The 22,073-nt window shown below is 53.2% G+C and overlaps 1 long non-coding RNA gene across 4 annotated transcripts; it reads right to left on the reverse strand.

The window, feature by feature from the left end:
• Nucleotides 1-1,070: 1,070 nt before the first annotated feature.
• LOC110341066 lies at nucleotides 1,071-18,291 on the reverse strand. 4 transcript variants are annotated; one of them, XR_005874205.1, is made up of 3 exons: nucleotides 16,184-16,572; nucleotides 2,827-3,420; nucleotides 1,071-1,514 (listed from the first exon to the last, which is right to left on the reverse strand). It is a non-coding gene; the product is annotated as an uncharacterized LOC110341066 (long non-coding RNA). The 4 variants fall into 4 exon arrangements; XR_005874207.1 differs by lacking the exon at nucleotides 16,184-16,572 and adding an exon at nucleotides 17,858-18,291 and having other exon boundaries at nucleotides 1,071-3,420; XR_005874206.1 differs by having other exon boundaries at nucleotides 1,071-3,420; nucleotides 16,184-16,682.
• Between the last annotated feature and the right edge of the window lie 3,782 nt (nucleotides 18,292-22,073).

Below are 22,073 nucleotides of genomic sequence, written 5' to 3' on the forward strand. Positions count from 1 at the left end.
CAGCTTCTCTTTAATCTGGAACATTCTTCAGTCTTTCCTGACTTGGGTGCCTTTGGATGTTGCCCTCTAGGTTTTTTGTTTGTTTTGTAACAGGGTCTCACTATGTAGCACTGTCTGGCCTGGAATTTCCTCTATAGACCAGGCTGGCCTGGAACTCCTACCTCTAGTTTTTGAACCAGGCTCCTCTGCTTGAGTATGGGTAATGTTTCCTCCTGGTGAGATGTATGTCATGGGTCTTGGGCCAACACAGCCTCTGAGCAGCTGTGGTTATAGACATACCACCACTCCCTGCTAGGGACGGCTTTCCACTCTGGCTGCTCAGGTCAGCCAGGAACTCCAGGAAGATCTACAGCTCCACCCACATTTTGCTCAGGGAAAAAGCTTCTAGACTGGGGAAAGACTTCTGTCTGCTCCCACCCACGAGGAAGGAGCAGAATATGGCTCAGCAGTTTTAAAGGCAGGGAGAGAAAGCACACACAGGCCCTATGCAAAACCACAGGAAAGCTTAGCACACCTACAGGAATACAGGACTCTACAGAGGCATACCCTAGCCCATGAAGATGTGAAGATCTCTCTCTCTCTCTCTCTCTCTCTCTCTCTCTCTCTCTCTCTCTCTCTCTCTCTCCTCTCCCTCCCTCCCTCTCCCTCTCCCTCCCTCCCTCCCTCCCCCCTCCCTCCCTCCTCTCTCTCCTCTCTCTCTCCCTCCCTCCCCCTCCCTCCCTCCTTTCTCTCCTCTCTCTCTCTTTCTTTCCCACCCCCTCCCCTCCCTCCCTCCCTCCCTCCCTCCTTCTCTCTCTCTCTCTCTCTCTCTCTCCCAAAGGATTTAAAAATATGGCACCAAAAAAATAAGTGTATACCCTTTGACCTATAAATTCCATCTCTGGGCACATGGCCGAGGAGAGAATTAAGGACGTGTGCCAAGGCTTAGCTTGAAGGAATGTCCCTGCAGAGCAGCTTGTAATAACAAAACGCTGGCAACAGTCTAGACTTCAGTAAGGGAGTGGTTACATCTGCTTTGGCTAGAAAGCACAATGGCATGTTATTCAGCTCTCAAAGGAATGGCAGGGCTGTTTACCCGGGAAGATAAGCATCGTTTATTATTGAGCAAAAAAGAAAAGCAGCTTGCAAAATGAGGCATGTGTAAAGATTGGCATATCAAGATATGATCTGTAAAAGCTTAGAGCTGGAAGTATCCTTAATGTCCAACAAGAGGGGATTCGCTGTGGAACAGGGGCTTTCAGGAGAATCACCACAGGGGTTCACGATAAACTCCGATGACGAAGAGTGTCCGGATGCACCAAGTGCAGCAATATAACAAGCAGAACCGAGCTTGGAGAGCACAGCCACATGTGTCCGTGCGTGGCCCTGCCTTTCTGTATGCAGAAATACGTCTTGCAAGGATCCGGTGGGTGTGCTTATCCTTGGGAATGGGAGCCAAGTGTGGGATCCAGGCTGGGGGGGGTCCTTTCCACTGCTCACCTGTTTTGCTTGGTGTGTGTCCTCTGTTGCAGAGTCTACATTAAAAGCAAAAGACAAGACAGCACAGGCATGCTCAGGAGAGCACCAGTCAGAGGCATCCACAGGAGCAGCCGAGCACCTGCTCGTCCGTCCCCCTCCTCCACTCACCAATACCTCACAGCACCTGCATCTGTGCTTCTGTTCTCAAGGCCCCTTCTGTCCAAGTCCTGTGGGTAGCCAGGCCTTCAGAAGGGCTGAGACAGTGTGAGGGAGTCGGGAGTCCGTGGTTGTGAGTGGCCCCCTCTGGGCTCTGCCTCTTTGTTCTGTCTGGCTGCAATGCTAGTTGTCTGTGGGGCTAGCTGGACTACTGGGGATCCTCCCCGAGACTGTCCTGCACCAGGATCAGAGTGATTAGGTATCACACTGCTTACTATTGAACTGAGCCCCACCCCCACCCCAGTGTGTCTCTAGGAGACACATGACCTCTTGGTCTCGTCTCTGCCCGTGGAGGCTGGTGGGAGGGGAAGGGACACAAAAGCAGGGGCTGTCAATGCATGGGGCCTAAAAGGATGCTGGGGATTGCAGAGCTTACAGCTGGACCCCCACTGTGGTCCTGTATGCAGCCCCCGTCAGACCTGCCCCCTTGCATATGTTTACTGAATAACTACTATGTGCCAGACACAGTTCTAGACACTAGGCTCTGGTGGTATATGGGACAGACAGGGCCCCTGTCCTCTGGGTTTGTGTTCTATTAGAGATCACAGATAATAGGCAAATAATAGACTGGATGAGAAGGTGGGGGGTGGAAAGAGGATACTGTTAGCTGGAGTAGGCAGCGAGCCTCTCCAAAGTGATAGAGGAGAGAAAATGCAGGCATAGGCGCTTCTCAGGCAGAAGGAATAATATGTAAAGGCCTAGGGTCTGCCCAGAATGCCCAATTTAGGCAAAACCAAATGCTGTGACTAAACCATGGAGTCAGGGAAGAGTTAGGGGATCCTGGCCTCGTCTCTGTGTGAAAGAGGACAGGTTACTTATGTTGATTTAGAGAGGAAAGGGGACTGGCTGTGTCACTCACTCAGTAGGAGCCACCACATCAACGAATAGCCTAAGACCATGGGGTCTTGGTGGTTTTTGCTGGAGCATAGAGCAACTGGACTCTGAGGATGGTATGGGGCGGGGAGGTGGGTCCTCCCTGAGTGTGAGGAGGGCTTTGAGTCTAGCCACCCTGTGAGGGATGGGCCTCATTTCTGGAGGTTTTCTAGCCAGCTGAGAGGTTTCTGAGCATAGAGCCTGGAGTTCTCTGCTGTACTTGGTGCTTGTGGCCCTCAACAGCCAGAGGCCCTCCTCCTGTGACCTCGCAGAACTTACGTAACACCAGCTCCCGGGCAGGGTGCTGTCAGCATTTCCAAGGTGACAATGCCCTAGCTTCTGCGATGCAGGTGTGGAGGCGGCCGGAGTCTGCAGGAGCGGTCAGCTTCTGCTGGGTCCGTCCTTGGTGGTTCCTGGCAGCCTAGCAGGGCTCTGTTTCCATGGTGTTTTAGGCACACCTGAGGTCACTCTGCAGTTCTGATGGTGACTAATGGTGCCTGCATATCCCTTGGTTCACTCATCATTTGCAGAGACAGGGATTGTCCAACTCAGGGCCATTTGTTGGAGGCTGCAGTCCTTCTGCTACCGGTCTCTGCTGGTTCTTGGCTTTTGTTTTTTCTCTGTGGGGCTGTTTTCTGTGCTGACCTCGCATTAGGCTTGGGAAGGACTGCAGTTTCCCATCTGCGGAGTGACTTATTTCCTCCTTTGCTTTATAAGTGTGTTTTAAATTTGAAGTCAGTTCCTGGGCTGTCCTTCCCCAAGCCCAGCTTTACCATGGCCACTCTCCAGCTCTGACACCAAGCGAGAAGCCACCTCTGCGTGCAGAGACTCTCTTTCTGTATGCAGCACTCTGCTCCAGGTGCCGGAGGGAAGCTGAGGAAGAGGAGGGTTTAGTGGATTAATTATCTAGCACAGTTGGAGTCTTGGGGCGCCTGCATTTTGCTTGCCCTACCACAGTGGCTGGTGCACAGGTGGGGACCCCAGGCCTTGTCCTCCAGAACCAGATGCTCTGGCTGGGCTCCCACCACAGCACCAGTCTGGCCTTGGAGCTGTGTCCCTCAGGAAGCATGATCCAGAGAGGGTGATGTGGTTACAGAAAGCAGGCGGTTTGAACAGACTGGAGGCAGTGCCGTGTGAGGACAGCAGGGGGTGCTGTGGCACCAGACTCCAAGGAGACAGGCAAAGCAAAAGAAGACATAAAGAGGGGATAGAGCAGGGCAGGGAGAAGAGAGAGAAGCAGGGAGAGGGAGACCCTTGTGAATGCCCCACTCTGAGATGCATAGCCCAGATGCTGTGGAGCTCAGCTGTGTCCTCCATCATCTCACGGTGTCGTGCCCAAGCTCCCTGCCTAGATTTCAGTCTTTACTCTATCCTGTACCCCTCCTATGCCCCTCCTGGGACGCCAGATCACATCTGCTCTCTGGTCCCCACCCACCCTCTCATCCCAGCTCTGGCCTGGCCTGCGCTGTATACTACTGCTTAGCCCCTCCCTCCCTGGCTGCTTCTCCCCTCTCCGTCATTCCAGTCTGGGTCCTTCTCTCTTGCTGAATCGAGTGGCCTGGACTGATGGGCTGGGGGCCACTGTTGCATGGGTTCCAATCCTTTAGGCTGCCTGTCACCTTCAGATAGACCCTGGCACCACTCCACGGCCCTTCCTGACCTGGCTTCATCACCCAGGAAGGTAGACACTGAGGCCACTGCTGGGAGCTGGTCTTTATGGATGAAGACCCAGAGCTTCAGAGAGCTCAGCCACTCCCAGAATCACACAGGTAAATGGAAGAGCTCCAAGGCTTAGGAAGAATGCTTTTCTTTATGCCTTGCAAGTCATCCGGGGTGCCTGACAGGGTGATTCTGAGTCCCACTGAGCCTCAGTTGGCCCATGGAGCCTGGCTGTGGAGGTTTCCGAATTTAGTCATATCCTAAAGAGTTTTGTTCCCAGGTCTGTAGGCAGGGAGATGAAGAGACAGCCTTGGAATGGTGTGTGTGTGTGTGGGGTGGGAGTCCCTTTTCAGCTTAGAAAGGGACTCTTGGCCATGGAGGGTCCCAGAGAGGTGGCCCAGAGGCTGGACACAGAAGACAGATGAGGCCTCGTGTGATGCCAGACCACCTCAGCCAGACAGTGCAAGAGGTCCTGGAAAGTGACCCGCTTGTATGAAGTTTCATCTCATTGACTTTGGTTTCTTCGACAGGCTCATTTTGTAGCTCATGCTGGCCTCGACTTTTCCATCCTGCTTCAACCTCCCATTTCAGTTGCCCAGTTCATGAGAGCTGGCAATAGATCCAGGTTTTTCCAGACTTTTCAGGTAGAAGAAAAAAGTTTTCTGGGTTGGGTCCAACCAAGCTGACCCTTAGGTTCCCAATTCAGCAATTGAACACATTGTTGGTCAACCCAGCCCTGTCCAGCAGGGGGAGCAATTTAGCTGTGACAAGCCTTTCTTCCTATTCACAGGCACTTGCTGGTATCCTGTCTTTTCCTCCTCCTGGCCATACCCATCAGCCCAAATACAGCACTTCAATCCCTCTAAGATTAGATTTGTTCTCAACCTTGTTTTACAGGCGCCTGTTGGAAGTTCCTTCCCCATGGTGGCCCGCTGGTCCCATCTCACCTGCCAGGTCTCAGCTTAAAATTTATCTCCTGGGAGATGATCCTTCTTTGCCAATCAATCCAGTTTAACTTTCTGCCCTATGGGCTTTGGGGACTGTTCCCTGTGTAGGCACGGTGGGCCAGCTGGCCCATCTGTGCAATGCTGTCTTCCCATTAACCACAATAACCCCTTAGTATCCCCATTCACATGGTAGACTCTCGGTGAATGGATGGACGGGCGGATGGACCGATGGATGGGGTAGAGGCTGCTCTTCCTCAGCCCCTTCCCTGGAGACCCAATTAGTGGATCACTGAAGCAGCCGGCTAGCGCACCCACAGACAGCAGCGCCCCATCTGGAAGCTTTGTTTAAAGATAGTGAAATTGGCTGTTCAGCTGCGCTACGGCCTTGGATACAGTCCTCCGAGGGCTGCTGGTTCATGTGCCTGTGTCCCTGACTCTGCAAAGAACAGATTGAATTTAAACCTTCCATGGAGGCCCACAGCAAGCAGGGGACTTGCCACGGTCTCAAAGTAACGTTGGGACTAGGGCTGAGAGGACAGAGGACTCCGTAGAAAGGCACTGGGTGGGGTCCAAGTAGGAGGAGCCTCAGGGAGCTCTGTCATCTTGAGTGACAGGATGGTTCTTTTCCTGTGCTAGCCTAGCCCGGTGGGCAAAGTTCACATTCCCAGAGGTGTAAGAGATCTCTTGGGACCCACAGCCTCCTGGTGCCAGCCCTGTTTGCTTTATTATACATGTTCTCCTCATCGTTGTCCAGACATCTCTGGTCCCAGCTGCGTCTTCAGCTGGGCTCACAGGTCACCATCTTCAGAATACCTCCCTGGCCCTCCCTTGACACTCTGGCTGATCAGAGTACTCAGTGCCCAGGTGCTATAGGGCCAGCCTGGGCTGGACTGGGGCTGTAGGGCTAACCTGGGCTGGACTGTTTCTGTTGGTTCCCAGCATTCCCAGAGGCCTGCATCCGGTTGGGCAGTGTTTGTTCTAGAGATCAAAGGTCTGGTGGGTAGAAATCTCTCCCAGTCTCAGAACTGCCTGCTTTCATTCTGAATGACTGTGGAAGGTGTGTTTGTTTACTACCCTGTTGATAAAGGGGTAAGTAACTCACTCTGACAAGCAATGTTCTTACCAGATCTTCACGTCCGTCATCATTTCCTCCTCATTCCCCCCAAAAAGAGAAATGAGTGGAGACTAGATGAATGAATGAATGAATGAGAAGGCTTGGCGTTCTTTGGAAGCCTGTAGACCTCCTTGTTCCTGAGACCCCGCATTTCCTCTGTCAAGAGGTCCTGTTCCGGCTACCCTAGACACACTGATCCCCATCCCGTGGCAACTTCCCATGTAGAGCCACCCATTCCCGATATCCAGCCTCCCTCTTTCTGCTCTTAGTCACCCCTCTTTCCCCCAGCACCCAAAGAAGCCATATTCATTCTGAACTCAGATCCTGTTCCTCCTGCTCCATCCGTTCCAATGGCCTTGTGGCCCATGCACAGATCCAGGTGCCTCACTGGACTCAGGAGGTTGGCACCTTGTGTTCAATCTCCTGCCATCACTCCTGTTTCCTTTACAGTCTCAGAAACTCCCAGGCATCATTTGGCCCCGGGACCTTTGCTCGTGCTGTTCAGTGCTTATTTTCTTCTTCCGCATCCCTATTGGTTCCTTCATTTTGTTTGGGTCTCTGTCCCCAAGTCTGTCCCAGATCGCTAAACCTCCATCTTAACCTCTTCACCTTGAGGCTTTATGCTCTGTCTTTACATGGGCCCTGCGCAAGTTGAACTCTTATTCCTCTCTGGTTTGCCTACTGTACTTGGGAATCATTTGCAGCCAGACAGCTCTGTGTCTTAGATCCCAAGACTTGTTAATGGGTAGGGCCATGCCTGGAGGGATGGAAGAATCCTATGATGCTGTCTTCCTTCTGCCCATGTGTGAACCTTGGAGGCTCTGGCTAGAGAAGAGTGCCCCATTGCAGGCCACCCTTGGTGACAGCTGAGTGTCACTGCTGTTTCTGGGTGCTCAAGCAGTCCTGTCATAACATTTGTTTAACAGGCGGCATGTGCTAAGCCACATTGCAAACACAGAACTGAAAAGGGGGGCTTCCTGCATGCTGATTCCTTTTCTAGCCGCTGGCCTCGGTGCCCTGGCAGGCCCTGCCTGTCCCTGTTGGAGCCTGATCCTCCTGGCTTGCCTTTCAAACAGGCCCACTCCTGCCCAACTGTGAACTCCAATTGTTTGAGTCTTGTTGGGCTTTGAGGTTCCCACGTTCGCTTTCCTGGGGCCTGTAATTTCCACAGGGCCTTCTCCCAGCATTCCCAACTTCTTAGAGCCTCAGTGAGGTCACCGGGTTATACAGGGTCCTTGAGTCTCGATCAAACCAGGCCACCATGCAGCCTTATACTCTAGTAGGATAAGGTATACAGTAAGAGTGTGTAGGATTTGTACCAGGGGTCCTGCGGGGTCAGTCTAGGGGGCCAAATGGAGTTGTTTACCTGTCCATCCAGGTCTCCCTTGCCTGCCTGCCCACCCACTTGTCTGGCTGGCATTCCCAGTTCCAGACCCCACCGTGGGCCTGAACATAGCCGAGTGCCACTAATGTCCCTAGGTACAAGCAATCATATTTCACAGACATGGCACCTGAGGCCCAGTAGTGTGGCACTGTGTGCCGAGGGTTCCTGGCTCATGTACTGTGCTCCTCTTCCATGGCTCTGGGAGTTCTCTCCTTAGCACCCCTGCGCCCCCCCCACCTCACTGTAACCTGACCCCACCCCTTGCCGTTATGCACACGTCTGGAAACCCTGTCCGTCTGAGGAGCACCCTCCTTCCCCAGCCACCCCCACCCCATACTCCTGCAGCTCAACCAGTCTGCAACACACAATTTAGCACTTAATTACACACTCTGCTCACTAATTATTTTGAGTCCTCTCTCTTTAGCTCGCCTGAGTTCCTCAGGCTCTGTTCCGTGGCTGGCTTGGCTCTGGTCTTGCACTCTTTGCTCACTGGGCCAGAGGCTCTCCTGGGCTCTGCCTAGAACGTAGGTACCTGCAACTACAGGACTCAGGGTGGATAGGATGAAGGTGGTTCCTCTCCTCATGCGTTACCAGATTTTACCCTGCCAGGGGGACGGCCGCGACTGCCCCACTCCTGCCATCCGCTGTGACAGGATTCTCTGGAGCTCTTTAAGCTCCGACCGTGTCCTCACCCCAATTGATCTCTCTCATTGCTTCAAAGCTCACAGTCAGTACTCTGGCCTTTAGAATCAGCCTCCCAGACATATCCAGAATCAGATCACCCATACTCTCAGCCCACGGTCAGTGCCTTATTAGCTGTTTGTCAACGCTCACACAGCCCGCAGCATCTCCTTCCTCATAGGCCTCCACCCTCCATGTTCCGTCTGGTTTCCTCCTTCCTGACTCCTCAGGATAAACAGCAGCCCTGGATCTTATTTTACAAGGCCCACATGGTTGGTCCTGCAGCCATCCCATCTGCTGGGATCGCTGGCTTCCCAGGCATGGCGCCCTCAAGTCCTTCCTTCTCCCCCCCTCCCTTTCTCTCTCTCTCTTTATTTCCTCCTTCCTTCCTTTCTTTCCTTTTTTTATTTCTTTTTGAAACGAGGTTTCCCTAGGTGTCCCAGAACTCCCTCTGTAGACCAGGCTGGCCTCGAATTCATAGAGATAAGCTCGCCTCTGCCTCCCGAGGGCTGGGATTAAATGTGTGCTCCATCACTGCCAGGCAGCCTCACGTTCTTAATTGAACGAACCTGTGTGTCAGTGTCCTTCATGTTATTCAAGCCTGTGTAAATGATGGCTCCCCAGAGAAGGGAATCAACAGCTGGACAGCTGAAAAGAGGTGCCTTACTGTTCCAGTGTGAGAGCATCTGAAGTCTTCCTTCCTTCAGGGGCGATTAGCCTCTGCTCTCTTCTGGCCTTGATGGTCAAGGGAGACCCACTGTGCTGTAGTCAGTGATCGGAGTTCCTCCAAGTCCATTGATTTAAATGTGAAGGTTGTCTAAAACACACCTTTACAGTAGCATCTAGACTGACCTCAGCTTAAGTATTGGTTTAACCCGGCTAACTCGACCCAGAGTTAACTACCAGGAAGTCTTAATTACAAAGCACCTGTGGGAGGTGCTCAAATCGCAGGATCAGCTGCAGACAACTGCCTGGAATGAGGTATGCCCCTCCCTCACAGGGGCAGTTCTGGGGGTATTTGTCTCCCAAGCTCTGACTGGCCAGCTAGGGCTGGAGGATGACTGATCAGGGTGCAGTGTCCCAGCCCAGTCCTGCCCCCCTTCTGCATGCACCCACCCCCTGCTCATTCCTCCATTCCTCTCCCAGCCTGCCACAGGGGCCATTCGCTCCTTTTCCTGCCACTTTACCCCGACCACAATCTGCTGGTTTGGTGCCTATGCACTATGAGTCTCCTGGGATGTGCACTCCACAGGGACAAGGCTGTATCCTTGCCTGGACCTATGACACGAGGGGAAGATGAGCAGCTGGTAGGTGTTGGCTCCATCTCTGAGAAGTTTCAGGGAAGCTAGACCCTCAGTAGAGTCACTGAAGCATGACTGGGATCGCAGGACTAGAGTCCCCAGGTCTGGGCTCAGGGAAATAGAGGGGTCCCGAGAACGTTAGATTGGCTACTGGCCAAGTTGGTGAAGGCTGGGGTTGAATAGAGGGGTGGGGTGCAGGGCTGGGGCAGAGGGAGAAGTCACATCCCTGATAGATGACATAAGTAGTTTCTGAGGTCAGAGTGTCACACAAGATGGCTTGTTCTGGGGGATGTGGCAGGCCAGGAGCCGGGTCTCTTCTTCGGGTTACTGTGTCAAGTGAAGTGTCAGGTAGGGAGACTGAGGCCAGCAGACCAAGCCATGGGCTGCATCAACAATGCAGTGGTGGCGGCTACAGGGGAGATGAAGGCCAGAAGGAAGGTCACTGTGTGAACCTGGGGACAGACACAGGACCCTGAATGAAGAGGCGTTTCCTAAAGTGGGTCAGGACATGGCCCAGCCCACAGGATCCATCGCAAAGGTGTCCTCTCTCCTCCCTCTCGCTGTCAAGGGCTGGCCTCGGATTTGGATCTGGGCCAGCCTTCCTTGGACAGAATGCTGGTCAGAGGCAAGGGTCAGGTTCTGCCTTCTCTGTAGCAGGCTCTAAGCCCCTGCCAAGCAGGAAGGTCACATGTCGCCCGCCACCAGCCTGCATCCCAGTCCAGCCCCCTGAGGGATGTGTGATGAAGAAGCCCCCAGTGACTCTAACCCTCCGTGGCTGTAGTCACCACCAGGCTTCAGCTTTCCCAACCAGGGCTGCAGTGGTGGAGGTGAGCTACCCTGCTGGGCTCTGTCTGAAGTACTGTCCCTCAGGGTTGAGCACAGAGGAAATGGGACTGTTTAATGCTGGGAAGTCAGGAGCGGCTCCTCACACAGCAGCAGTAACTACAGTGGAGCCCCCTCCTCCTGGTCCCCCACCCCAACCTGATCTGCATCACTGACACTGTTGACCCAGAGCCCGACCAACAGGGAGCTGGCTGGCTGGGAGCTCAGGACCAGAGTACAGCTTCCCTGTCTCTGTTTCAGGGCATGCATGGCGGGGAAAGGACTCAGGCTTGGGCTGTCCCCAGGCAGCATCCCCGCTTCCCCAGTCGGTCTCCTTCATTCATTAAACAGGAGGCAGGCGGCTCAGAACAAGATGACTCAAGCACAGGGACACAGTGGCGATGGGCCCTGGCTCTCCTGCTGTGTTAGCTCATGCATGTGATGCAGTGTGTGAGGTGGGTCTCTGCTGCACAAAAGATGCTGTCTCCCAGGAAAGCAGCTCTGAGGCCCAGGCTTGGCTCTCCGGGGGACAGAAGCTCCCCTCATAGTCCACTGTCACCTCTATTCACGGGCTCAATAATGCTCATCTGTCTCCCTCCTCCCTGTCACTCAGGCATCAACATTCCTGCCTAGCTGCCCTAGCTTGCCTCCTGCCCCACCCATGAACACTAAGGGCAGCTCAGAGATTCACTGTGACTGCACCAGGCCTTTCAGACTCTGTGGTCAAGGCCACCCAGACTGTCTTGTCTCTTGACTCAAGCTTGCCATTAGCTTAGTTACAAGTCAACCCCCAACTTGATTGACAGCTGGTTGCCCTGGTAGATACAACCTGAACATACATGAAGTCCCAGAGTCTAGAACAAAGCCACAGCATCCCTGTTCATTGGTGATAAGATGCCCTGTTTTTCCACTCATGTTTGTGTGTGTGTGTACGTGTGTGTGTACGTGTGTGTGTGTGTGTGTGTGTGTGTGCAGGGAATAAGCTGGGTGCTACATTGCATATGCCATGACACAGTCAGCTGAGGCTTTGAGGTCCCCATTGGTATCCATGGGTGGGACAAAGAGCAAGTTGGGGTAGCTCAGGAGGAGTGGTGATGTTCAGGTCTCTGTTGATTTGCCAGGCACTGTTCTTCAGCCTCTCCTTACTGATTACATCTTTATCTTTGAAAGAGGACTGCTGGTTTCTTCAGGGAAGTCCCAGAGTTTGGTGACTTGGTGCTTTCTTATTCCTGCACTGGAGTTGTGGGCTTTGAGAAACCACAGGGGTGAGGTAGACCTGTGTCTTCTTAGGCATCTGTGATACCATTAAAACTACTCCCCCATGATATAGCAACATCCATTTCTTATAAATTCAAGGGCACCTTGGTTATTTGACATATTACCACTAGGGGGAGGTAGGGGAGGGTTTTCAGGAACTCTCTCTGTGTGATTCTTCAGTAATAAACCTACAACTGTTTTCAAAATAGTTAAAAGCCCAAGATGCTTAACATTTCTACTGCACTTTCATCATTGCTGTAATACAGACTCACTATAATAATTTGACCTCCCAGAGACCTGCAGCGTGGGCTGCCCTGGGGAAGTTTACTTGGATGCCAAGATGTATTCCTCTCAGTATTTTGTTTGTGCCATGTAGGATATAAAGTGGAGCTGCCTGCCCCCCCCCCCACCGCAGGGGTCTCCAGGCCCGTCAGCATCCATGTGTATGAACCACAGGGAATGGCAGAACCGATGTCACATCCCGAGTCTTTCACTGAGCATCTGCGTCCCTTATCTTCACCCTTGCTCCCTAAACAGGACACTTCTTAAGCCACTTGCTCATTTTGTTAGGGTTAGTTTAATTAAATCTGGAGATGATAATCCACAAATCAACTTACAGGTCACGTGAAGGAGGATGAGCCCAGGAGAGGCCTGCTCAATTCTGTCATACATCAGGCTTCCTGATGAGGCTGAACTTTTGGATGATCTGATATGCCAACTTATTCTAATATTTGTCCTCATAGCCTGTGGTGGGTGTGTTCCAGCACTTTCTTGTAGTGTAATTGCTGTGGCTGGGTCTGCATGGAGTGTTGAGGCTCCTGAACTAGAGTATTTTCGCCTTTTGACCAGGCGACAGTTCCTGCACATGCTGGGCACTGCCTACCTGGAGGTCTGCCCCAACTGCTCAGCTATGCCAGCCCTCAACTGGTCCACGGCCCCCATCCTTCCCAGCTCTGGCGAGACACCGACCACAGTGTAGGTCACAGGGCAGGAGCTGTCAGCAGTGGCCTCAGAGGGTGGGAGTGGATCTCGGCTTCATGCTGCCCAGCACTGTTGTGCTGACAGACAAGGGCATGCTCCCAAAGGAAGGCACCAAGAATGGATTTATTCAGGGAACAGAAGACACCCCACCATGCCTAGCACCTGGTCCTGTACCTGCCAAGTTGCACATCTGTTCCCTTTCGGTCCTTAAGGCCATCCCTAAGGCTGTGGCCTTCTGCACCCAGGCTTCCCTTCTAGACCTGCTTCCTCTAGAATTAATGGCACTCCCCAAGCCTTCCTCTAGAATTAATGGCATTCCCCAAGCCTTCCTCTAGAATTAATGGCACTCCCCAAGCCTTCCTCTAGAATTAATGGCACTCCCCATGCCTTCCTCTAGAATTAATGGCACTCCCCAAGCTTTGTAGGGTACCAGCTTCCTGTTGGCTGTTGTGTCCCTGTGCGCTGCCACTGTGGCTCCCCTGTGATGGCCAATCTTCATTCAGTGTGACTGGATTTAGAATCACCATGGGAGCACACTTCTGGGAGGTCTGGGAGGTGTTCCCAGAGTTCAGCTGAGGAGGGAAAACCCACCCTGGTGGTGGGTGGTACCATTCCTGTGGGCTAGGCTCCTGGGCTGAGGACAGGAGGCAGGGAGCTGAGCACCAGTGTTCGTCTCTCCTGCTTCCTCACTGTGGATGCCACGTGACCAGCTGCCTCATGTTCCTGCCGCCAGGACTTCCCACCATGACGGACTGCACCCTCAGACTGGGAGCCGCAACAAACCCTTCCTTCCTTGGCCTGCTTCTTGTCGGATACTTGCTCATAGCAATGAGGAGAGTCCTAGCTCACACTCCGCTCCCTCAGGCCTGTTCCATTCACTCTTGCAGCCTTTGCCCGTGTTTTGGATGATTCCCCACCACTGTTTCAGTCTCCTGCTCAAATGCTCCTCTTAGGACACTGCCCCAAGTGAGGGTCTCTTGGCATACAATGTGTCTGTCTCCTCTGTAAAAGTCCCAGGGTCACTCACTGGGTGTGGTGGTGACCTTTAACCCTAGCACTTGGGAGACAGGTAGGCAGATCTCTGTGAGTATGAGGCCAGCCTGGCCAGCAAGTTCCAAGCCAGCCAGGCTTGGTACATACAGGTACCGTGTGTGTGTGTGTGTGTGTGTGTGTGTGTGTGTGTGTGTGTGTGTGTAGTCCCACAGCTTTTATTTGCTGAAGGTATCAGTGGACCATAGGAGCAGGGGGCATTTCCAGCATCCCCAACGAGGAAGAGAAGGTGGTACACAAGCCTGTCTGGGCTCTGGACTGAAGATGGCCTTTATTCTTCTAGAGGATGTGGAAAGAGGGATGGATGGGGTGGGCAGCATTCTTGGGGAGAGGATGTGGTTCTCCTTGGGTGTCCTATTGTCCCTGCTCTGGGGGGGTCCCTTTGTGCTTTGGTACAGCCTGAAGAGGCCCCTCTCTTCTCTGCAGAGTGGCAGGCATCTGGGGTGCACCTGTGCCTGTGTTTGTGTGAATCCAAGTCTCCTGTCTTCCTGCTGTGTCTGTCTGGGTGGTGGGGAGTGTTTATATACAGAAGCCTGGGATTGTTTGGGTGTTCTTTGATGGTGTGTCTGTGCTGTAGGGGCCTAGTGCCTGCATCTACCATTGTGTGCTTCTGCCTGCCACTGGGCCTATGGGTCTCTGTGCCCAGCTGTCTGTAGGGCTGGGGGGTGGGGCACTAAAGCCCAGCAGCCCCTGCCCTATTCCCTATTCTCCCTGCCAGACTGAGTTCTCATCACCTAGCAACCAGGGACTCCAGTCAGTAGTAGCCTTTCAGACAAAAAAAAAAAAGGTGTTTTTTTTTTGAGGGGAGAGCTTGAAGGGGGAGGGGAACATGGGAAGGAGGGGGAGGGGCATTGTGTAAATTGCTACTGTGAGCTCATGTCAGCCCAGCAGACCCTTGGACTGTCTTCTGTGTATGTCCTTCCTCGTCTCAGCTTCCTAGGTAGGCAGGGGGTTGTTGAGGTCCTAAGTCCTCAAACATGCTTACTCTTCCCACGGAGCCTGCTCCTACTGTCTGAGGAGCCTCTGTGGGCCTCCATGAGCCTTTTTGGCCAGGGTGAACACAAGAGGACAGCATGGGTGCTAGCCACCGTGTACCATCTGCCTGGCCTCAGAGTCTAAGATCTAGGTCTGCCTTGGAGGCCATTCAGTGTGGGGAGGGGTAAGCCTGCAGGGCTTGGCGGAGGTTTTTGTCTTATTTTCCCTTCCAGGATTATGATTGCTTTCCCTGGGATCCAGCACCATGGAGAAGAGGGTCAGTGCTCCCAGGAGTGGGAAGGAGACAGGAGGGTCAGTGCCCCCAGGCATGAGAAGGAGACAGGAGGGTCAGTGCTCCCAGGAGTGGTAAGGAGACAGGAGGGTCAGTGCCCCCAGGCATGAGAAGGAGACAGGAGGGTCAGTGCTCCCAGGAGTGGTAAGGAGACAGGAAGGTCAGTGCTCCCAGGAGTGGGAAGGAGACAGGAGGGTCAGTGCCCCCAGGCATGAGAAGGAGACAGGAGGGTCAGTGCTCCCAGGAGTGGTAAGGAGACAGGAGGGTCAGTGCTCCCAGGAGTGGTAAGGAGACAGGAAGGTCAGCGCCCCCAGGAGTGGGAAGGAGACAGGAGGGTCAGCGCCCCCAGGAATGGGAAGGAGAAGGAGGGTCAGCGTTCCCAGGAATGAGAAGGAGACAGGAGGGTCAGTGCTCCCAGGAGTGGGAAGGAGACAGGAGGGTCAGTGCTCCCAGGAGTGGGAAGGAGACAGGAGGGTCAGTGCTCCCAGGAGTGGTAAGGAGACAGGAAGGTCAGCGCCCCCAGGAGTGGGAAGGAGACAGGAGGGTCAGCGCCCCCAGGAATGGGAAGGAGAAGGAGGGTCAGCGTTCCCAGGAATGAGAAGGAGACAGGAGGGTCAGTGCTCCCAGGAGTGGGAAGGAGACAGGAGGGTCAGTGCTCCCAGGAGTGGGAAGGAGACAGGAGGGTCAGTGCTCCCAGGAGTGGTAAGGAGACAGGAGGGTCAGTGCCCCCAGGCATGAGAAGGAGACAGGAGGGTCAGTGCTCCCAGGAGTGGGAAGGAGACAGGAGGGTCAGTGCTCCCAGGAGTGGGAAGGAGACAGGAGGGTCAGCGCTCCCAGGAGTGGGAAGGAGACAGGAGGGTCAGTGCCCCCAGGCATGAGAAGGAGACAGGAGGGTCAGTGCTCCCAGGAGTGGGAAGGAGACAGGAGGGTCAGCGCCCCCAGGAGTGGGAAGGAGACAGGAGGGTCAGTGCTCCCAGGAGTGGTAAGGAGACAGGAGGGTCAGCGCCCCCAGGAGTGGGAAGGAGAAGGAGGGTCAGCGTTCCCAGGAATGAGAAGGAGACAGGAGGGTCAGTGCTCCCAGGAATGAGAAGGAGACAGGAGGGTCAGTGCTCCCAGGCATGAGAAGGAGACAGGAAGGTCAGTGCTCCCAGGAGTGGGAAGGAGACAACTCACGTGCCTCTGCACGGTTCTCCATGGCCCATTACTCTCTTCTGGGGCTTTGGGTCTCCTCTCTGATGCTCTCCTGCTTCATGGTGCTCCAGGTGAACAGTCTGGACACAGGTCTGTTCTGGCCGGTGCACAGGAGCACCCCTCCTGCCCCGTGCTTTCGGGATTATCTTGTTAGGTTGGCGGCACTTGCTCCTCTCGGGGTGATCCTATTGCTCAGCCGCTCTTAGTTCCCGGTCTCACCCACCAGAACAGCAGCCCTGGGATCTAAGAATAGCCAGACTCATTTAGCACTTGCTGCGTGCCAAGCTCTGTGCTGAGTCCTTGGAGTGTTTTAGCTCACTCTATGCTGGAGCAAGCACCCAGTGAGGAGGAATGCGCGGCTCCATTTTACACGGGAGGCAGAGAGGAGCCGAGTGCCAGCCCCACCGTTACAGAGGGTGCCTGACACATTGTGTGTTAAGAATGGCCCTGAACATTTTCTAGAAAGAATGGAGGGGGACAAAATCCCTCCTGGCCAGAAAGGTTCCTTCCTGCCCACAGCCTTGCTGAAGCACCTGCGGCACACCCCGCCTCATCCTGGAGCCGGCCTGCACTTGTGAACCCACAGAAAACAGCTGCCTGTCCCCACCTATGTCAGCTCTATGCTGATGTCTGTTGGGACAAAGAAATGTAAGCCAGCACCAAGCTCAATGTTACCACAGGCCTGTGTGAAATGCGGGAGTCAGTGTGCAGGTGACCAGTGTCTGGGTCTTCTGTTCTCACTGGTGTGACTTCTAATGAGACAGATTCAAGACTGTGTTCTAGTCAGCCTCCGACTGGCAGTGAAGCTCACACAAGCAGGGCTCAGGAGCTTGTCTAAAGCTACGCCTAGAGGGATTGATCTCGTGGTGGTTTTTGAATGTGAACTTCAGGTGTGGCAGAATGGAATTGATGCCTATGTCCCTTATGGACCTTTCTCCAAAGGAACAAATTCCCGATACCCTAAATGAGCCCTGAACCACAGACCTCCTAAGGGAAGTCGAGTCTAGCACCCACCACCTCGTCCTGAGGGGCACAGATCACCGGGGGTGGGGAGAGTGGTATAGAGGACACCAAGCCAAGCAGCCTTCCTGGGTCTGGAGGCTATGAGGAGGATTGACAGGGTAACGCCTCTACCTGGCCTAGATCCCCACAGGCCTTGTCACTAACAGCGTCTCCCTTCCTAGTTCTTCAGCAGTCTCCAGTGCAGGTAGCCACAGGGAAGCCTGGGTGTTGGCTGCTATGGGATGGGGGTAGGCATGGGAAGACTTTGCCCCGGTCTGTGGCAATGGACGCAGGGAGGCTCCTGCAGGGCCCTCCTCTTTACTTTCTCTCTTGCTCGTCCCACCCCGACTGCTTTCCCTGGAGACACTTTTTAAACACTTCATGGGCACCTAAATCTTTGTAGCGGCATTGGCTCCTGGGATATCTTCCTGGAGACAGGCCAGTGATGGGAGTGAGAGACATACAGCATTTTGAGCGTAAGTGGCAGCCCAGGAAGTGCAACCAGGAGCAACCAGAGAAGCCAGGGTGGAGCTGCTGGCTGAGCCCATCCTGCCAGGCCCTGGCTGCCCTGGCCATCCTCGGCTCAGTGGGAAGTGGTAACACCTATCTGGCCCAAGGTCAGGCTAGGGAAAGAGTGGCATGTAGAGAACTTACCCGAGTCCTGGTCCAGCAGTCTGCAAACACAGTCTCTCCATTCTTGGGATGCTGAACGCTGAATATCTGTTGTGTATCTGTGGGAGCTGATTAGAACAAATATGCCCGGAGCCAGTTTCTGGGGGAAAAGAGGTTAGAGAGAGGAGCTGCCTGCAGGAGGCTATTAGGGAGGGGACCTGGGATTGGAGTAGAGAACTCCAGCGACTCCCCTGGGTATTCCTGCAGCATTGTTCCTCGTTCCTGGTCTGAGAGACCCACACCAGTTAGTGGTTAAGTGGGGTGGGCTCCTTCTGATGTCCCTTCTTCCCTGAAAGGAACATGAGCTTGCAGGGCGGGGGGCTGTCATCGGTGGAAGCCCCTTCCCAAGAACCCAGGGGCAGTCATCAATACCCCATCCGCTTCAACAGAATCAGCTGCTCTTGGCCCAGAAGCAGGAATAGGGCTGCACACAGCTCCCTCAGGGTCACACACCATACTGAATCAAAACTAAGATTCTAATTTAGTTTTCTCTTTCACACTTACTACCAATGCTTGCTGCAGACCAGGGGTGGAGAGTGCTGGCAAGGGACAGAGGGGCCCTCAGCACAGTATACTTGGGGACAAATTGAAGACATTATCCTCCTGGCCCCTGGACCTTTACTCCTCCACAGAGAGCACTGCAAGGGTGTCTCATGGGCGCCTACACTCACCGCAGCCTGGGAACAGCCACTCACGGTTCTCTCTGCCCCCAGCCTTCCCTCTGGCTGTTTCTTACTTTCTGGTGTCTGGCTCAAATGCTCACTCTTTCTTTTTTTCCTGTCTACTTCCATCTGCCCTGTCCTTCTGGATCTGTCCTGTGGACAGATGCCATGCTGTCCGTGGAGCATCTGAGAAGCTGTCACTGGGTAACACGTGGTGAGGGTAGGCTGTTGTATACTCTGTACGCTCTGTCATCCCGCACCTTGCCCAGTGCCTAGTGCAAAGAGGCATCCGGAGAATGTGAGTGAGATCATGGAATGAATATATAATGAGTAAAAATTGATATAAATATCCCTAACCTCAGGCAGAAAGAATTCAGGCCTGCCAAAGATAGCCAGAGCTGGGGACATTTGAGGAGTTGTGACATCTTCCTTTTAGCTTCTCTATGGAGGTGGAGCAGCACTACCTCAGTTTCTCCAAAGAAATAAAGAAGTAAGCAAAGCAGTGAGCTGTGGTCCACATCCTGGAGACAGCTCAGAGTGTTCTTTGGGAGGTGGGTGGAGGGAGCTGTCATGGTTGGTTTCTTCTGAGGTTGACTTTCTTGTCTGGTAGACGTCATCTCCCCATGTGGGTTCTGGACACCTTCTGTCTGTGTGTCTATGTCCTCACCTCCTCTTAAGAAGGACACCAGCCAGTGGCTTAGGGCCACCCTAAAGTCCCATTTTCACTTAATTATTTCCGTAAGGGCTATCTCTAAATGCTGTCCCATGCTGTAATTATGAGGGGTGGAAATTCATCATGTGGGTTTGGGGGTACACAACTCATCTGTAAAATGAGGGACAGGTTGTCTCCAAGAGGCCTGACACTTCCCGCTCATTGATTTTGAGAATGCTGGTGATGACAACTCCAAGGCAGGCGCCCCGCTTTAGAGAGCTGGTGTGTATTTTGAATGCTACTCTAACAAGCCGGCCCTTTAAACACACTTCACAGCACCGTGACTGTGCCAGGCACAAGATAATCCCAATTTTATTCACGAAGCGTTCATTTAACGCCCTGAGGACTCCCTGGTCTGGCCGAGGGACATGACTTTTAAGTTTTGGGATGAGCAGCTTCATCTTTTATCTTATCATGCATCTCCATGTTCAGGGATGGAATAGTCTAAGCCCGCTGGCTCCTCAGGCTGGGCGCTGTGGGCACACGGCTACGGAACCCCCTGCTTCCTCCCCACAGCCCTCAAAGCCTTGCATGGTGGGCGGGGAGCCAGGCCCTGCTTGGGTAGCATCACCATGGCAACCTCTCCCCGCTAGCTCCTCGTGGAGACCCGGGCATCTGTGGCCATGGTGACTGGTCCCCTCCACTGGCACATCTGCATAGCAACCAGAGAGGGTACGGATTGCAGCTGGGACCCGCTTCAGGAAGGCAGGTACTTCTCAGTGCTCTGTAGGCCATTATGGAGAGGAGAGGAAGCCCCCTCCACAGGGAGACAGACAAAGAACCCCGACAAAAGACTTGAAACCATGAGTGGCTAATAAACCCAGAGCATTCCTAGCACAACCATAAGGTGCTTAAAAACAACAACTGTGTGATTGGCAGATAAGGAAAAGCACAAGCTAAGCTGAGGGCCTGTGTGTGTGTGTGTGTGTGTGTGTGTGTGTGTGTGTGTTCGCGCGCGTGTGCACACATGTGCTGGGAGGTAGGCAGGGAAGGGAGCATGGCCCTTGCTGCAAGTCTGAGGGCAGGCTTTAGTACATTTTTGCTAGGTCAATTTGGCAATATGTATCAAAAAGCCTTTACACGCTTGTGTCTTTTGAACCATCAATTCCAGATCTAGTAATTTATTCCAAGGTAGTAATTAAGCGAGTAAAGATTTAGCTATGCGTATGTTCCCTGTAGGGACAATTATAATAGCAAAAAGTTTAAAACAACCACGAGGTGGGGGGCTTAAATCATCTTTCTTTGTGCTCATACAAGGGAAGGCTATGCATCGCTAGAATACTGTAGAAGACCCTTGAGTGGTATTTTCAATACTGTAAGTGCAAATGGTCTGACAGGGGGTCAGGGTGCAGCAGTTCTGAGGGGACCCTCCCTCCACCTCCAGCCTTTAGCATTCTCTGTGCCCAAGAGAGTGATAACAGGGTTCAGAACCCCATCCACCATTCCCAGAGGCAACTTGAAGTTTCTACAGAGGCAGTACAGGCCTTAGCGGGTGCTGGAATCCAGGTTGGGTTTTGACATGCCATCAACTGTGTGAGAACCATCAGTCGGGGACAGCTTGGGTCAGGGAGTCTACAGTTAGGTCCAGTCACTTCTACAATGATTAGCTCACTCCAACCGCTGTCCTTAGACCAGCCACTGATGGCTGTGGAGGGACTGTAGCTGTGATCAGAGCAGCATCTGGAACAGAGAAACCTCAGGTTTAGCCCTACCCTACACCCCAGACTTTCTCTCTTTGCAGCAAACTAATGGGGAGGAAAGGGGAGACAAAGCCCCTGGGACTGAGAACCCGCCTCAGTTTTAGCAAATTCTCTATTGATTGGTCCTTACTCTTTACTCATTTGTATACACCCAGCCAATCAAGGCTCACCTGGGTCTGTATAAACCCCATGCGCAGTATCTGTGGAGTCAGACTCTCTGGACCACCTGTCTGAGGTCAGTTCCTCCTGCTTCCCCAGAGGTCTCTCTTGCCTCCAGGTGGGAATGTGAGTCAGCCTCTGAGGCTGGCTGCCTCCGCTTCTACTCTTGCTAGCCATGGGCGTCTTTTAAACTCAGAGCTATGACACAGCTGGTGATCCCTCTTGTTCAGGGTCCCACCAAGGGCTATGTCTTCTGTTTCTCTGTTGGGTCTTCACCCTCCTGTGGTCATAACAGTCATCATCTCTTTAGCGTTTGCTTTGTTTGTGGGGGAAGGGCAAGACAAGACTGAGAATCAGCTGCCAACAGTGCAGCTGAGTCCAAAGAATGGGCTGTTGAGGATTGAAATACTTTTCAAGGCCACACAAAGTCCTGATCTGGGAAAACTATTTGCAAGAAAAAAAACTGACTTCAATTTGAGGTGTTTGCAAAATAATAAATAAAATCTTTGGAACTGTGATGAGATTCCCATTACAATTTCTGTTTAACTGTGTGTGTGTGTGTGTGTGTGTTTCCACACAGGGTTTCTCTATGTAGACCCAGCTGTCCTGGAACTTGCTCTGTAGACCAGGCTGGCCTCGAACTCACAGAGACCAGCCTGCCTCTGCGTCTGCCTCTGCCTCTTGAGTGCTGGGATTAAAGAGGTGCATCACCACTGCCTGGCTCCCATTAACTGTTTTAACTGCACAGCGCAGCAGCGTGGAGCACACAGTGTCCTGCAGCTATCTCATCTTCCCAAACTGAAGCTGGGTCCTCATTAGGCACTAACTCCATCATCTCCCTGGCCCTGCCACCCACCATGCTGCTTTCTTTGAACCCAAGTCTCTAGGGACCACATACATGTGGAGTCACATGGCACTTGTCCTTTCGTGGCTGGTTTTAAAAATTATTTATTTGTTTGGTGTGT

Source organism: Mesocricetus auratus, unplaced genomic scaffold (assembly GCF_017639785.1).
Source record: "Mesocricetus auratus isolate SY011 unplaced genomic scaffold, BCM_Maur_2.0 Super-Scaffold_100676, whole genome shotgun sequence".
Lineage (NCBI taxonomy): Eukaryota > Metazoa > Chordata > Mammalia > Rodentia > Cricetidae > Mesocricetus > Mesocricetus auratus.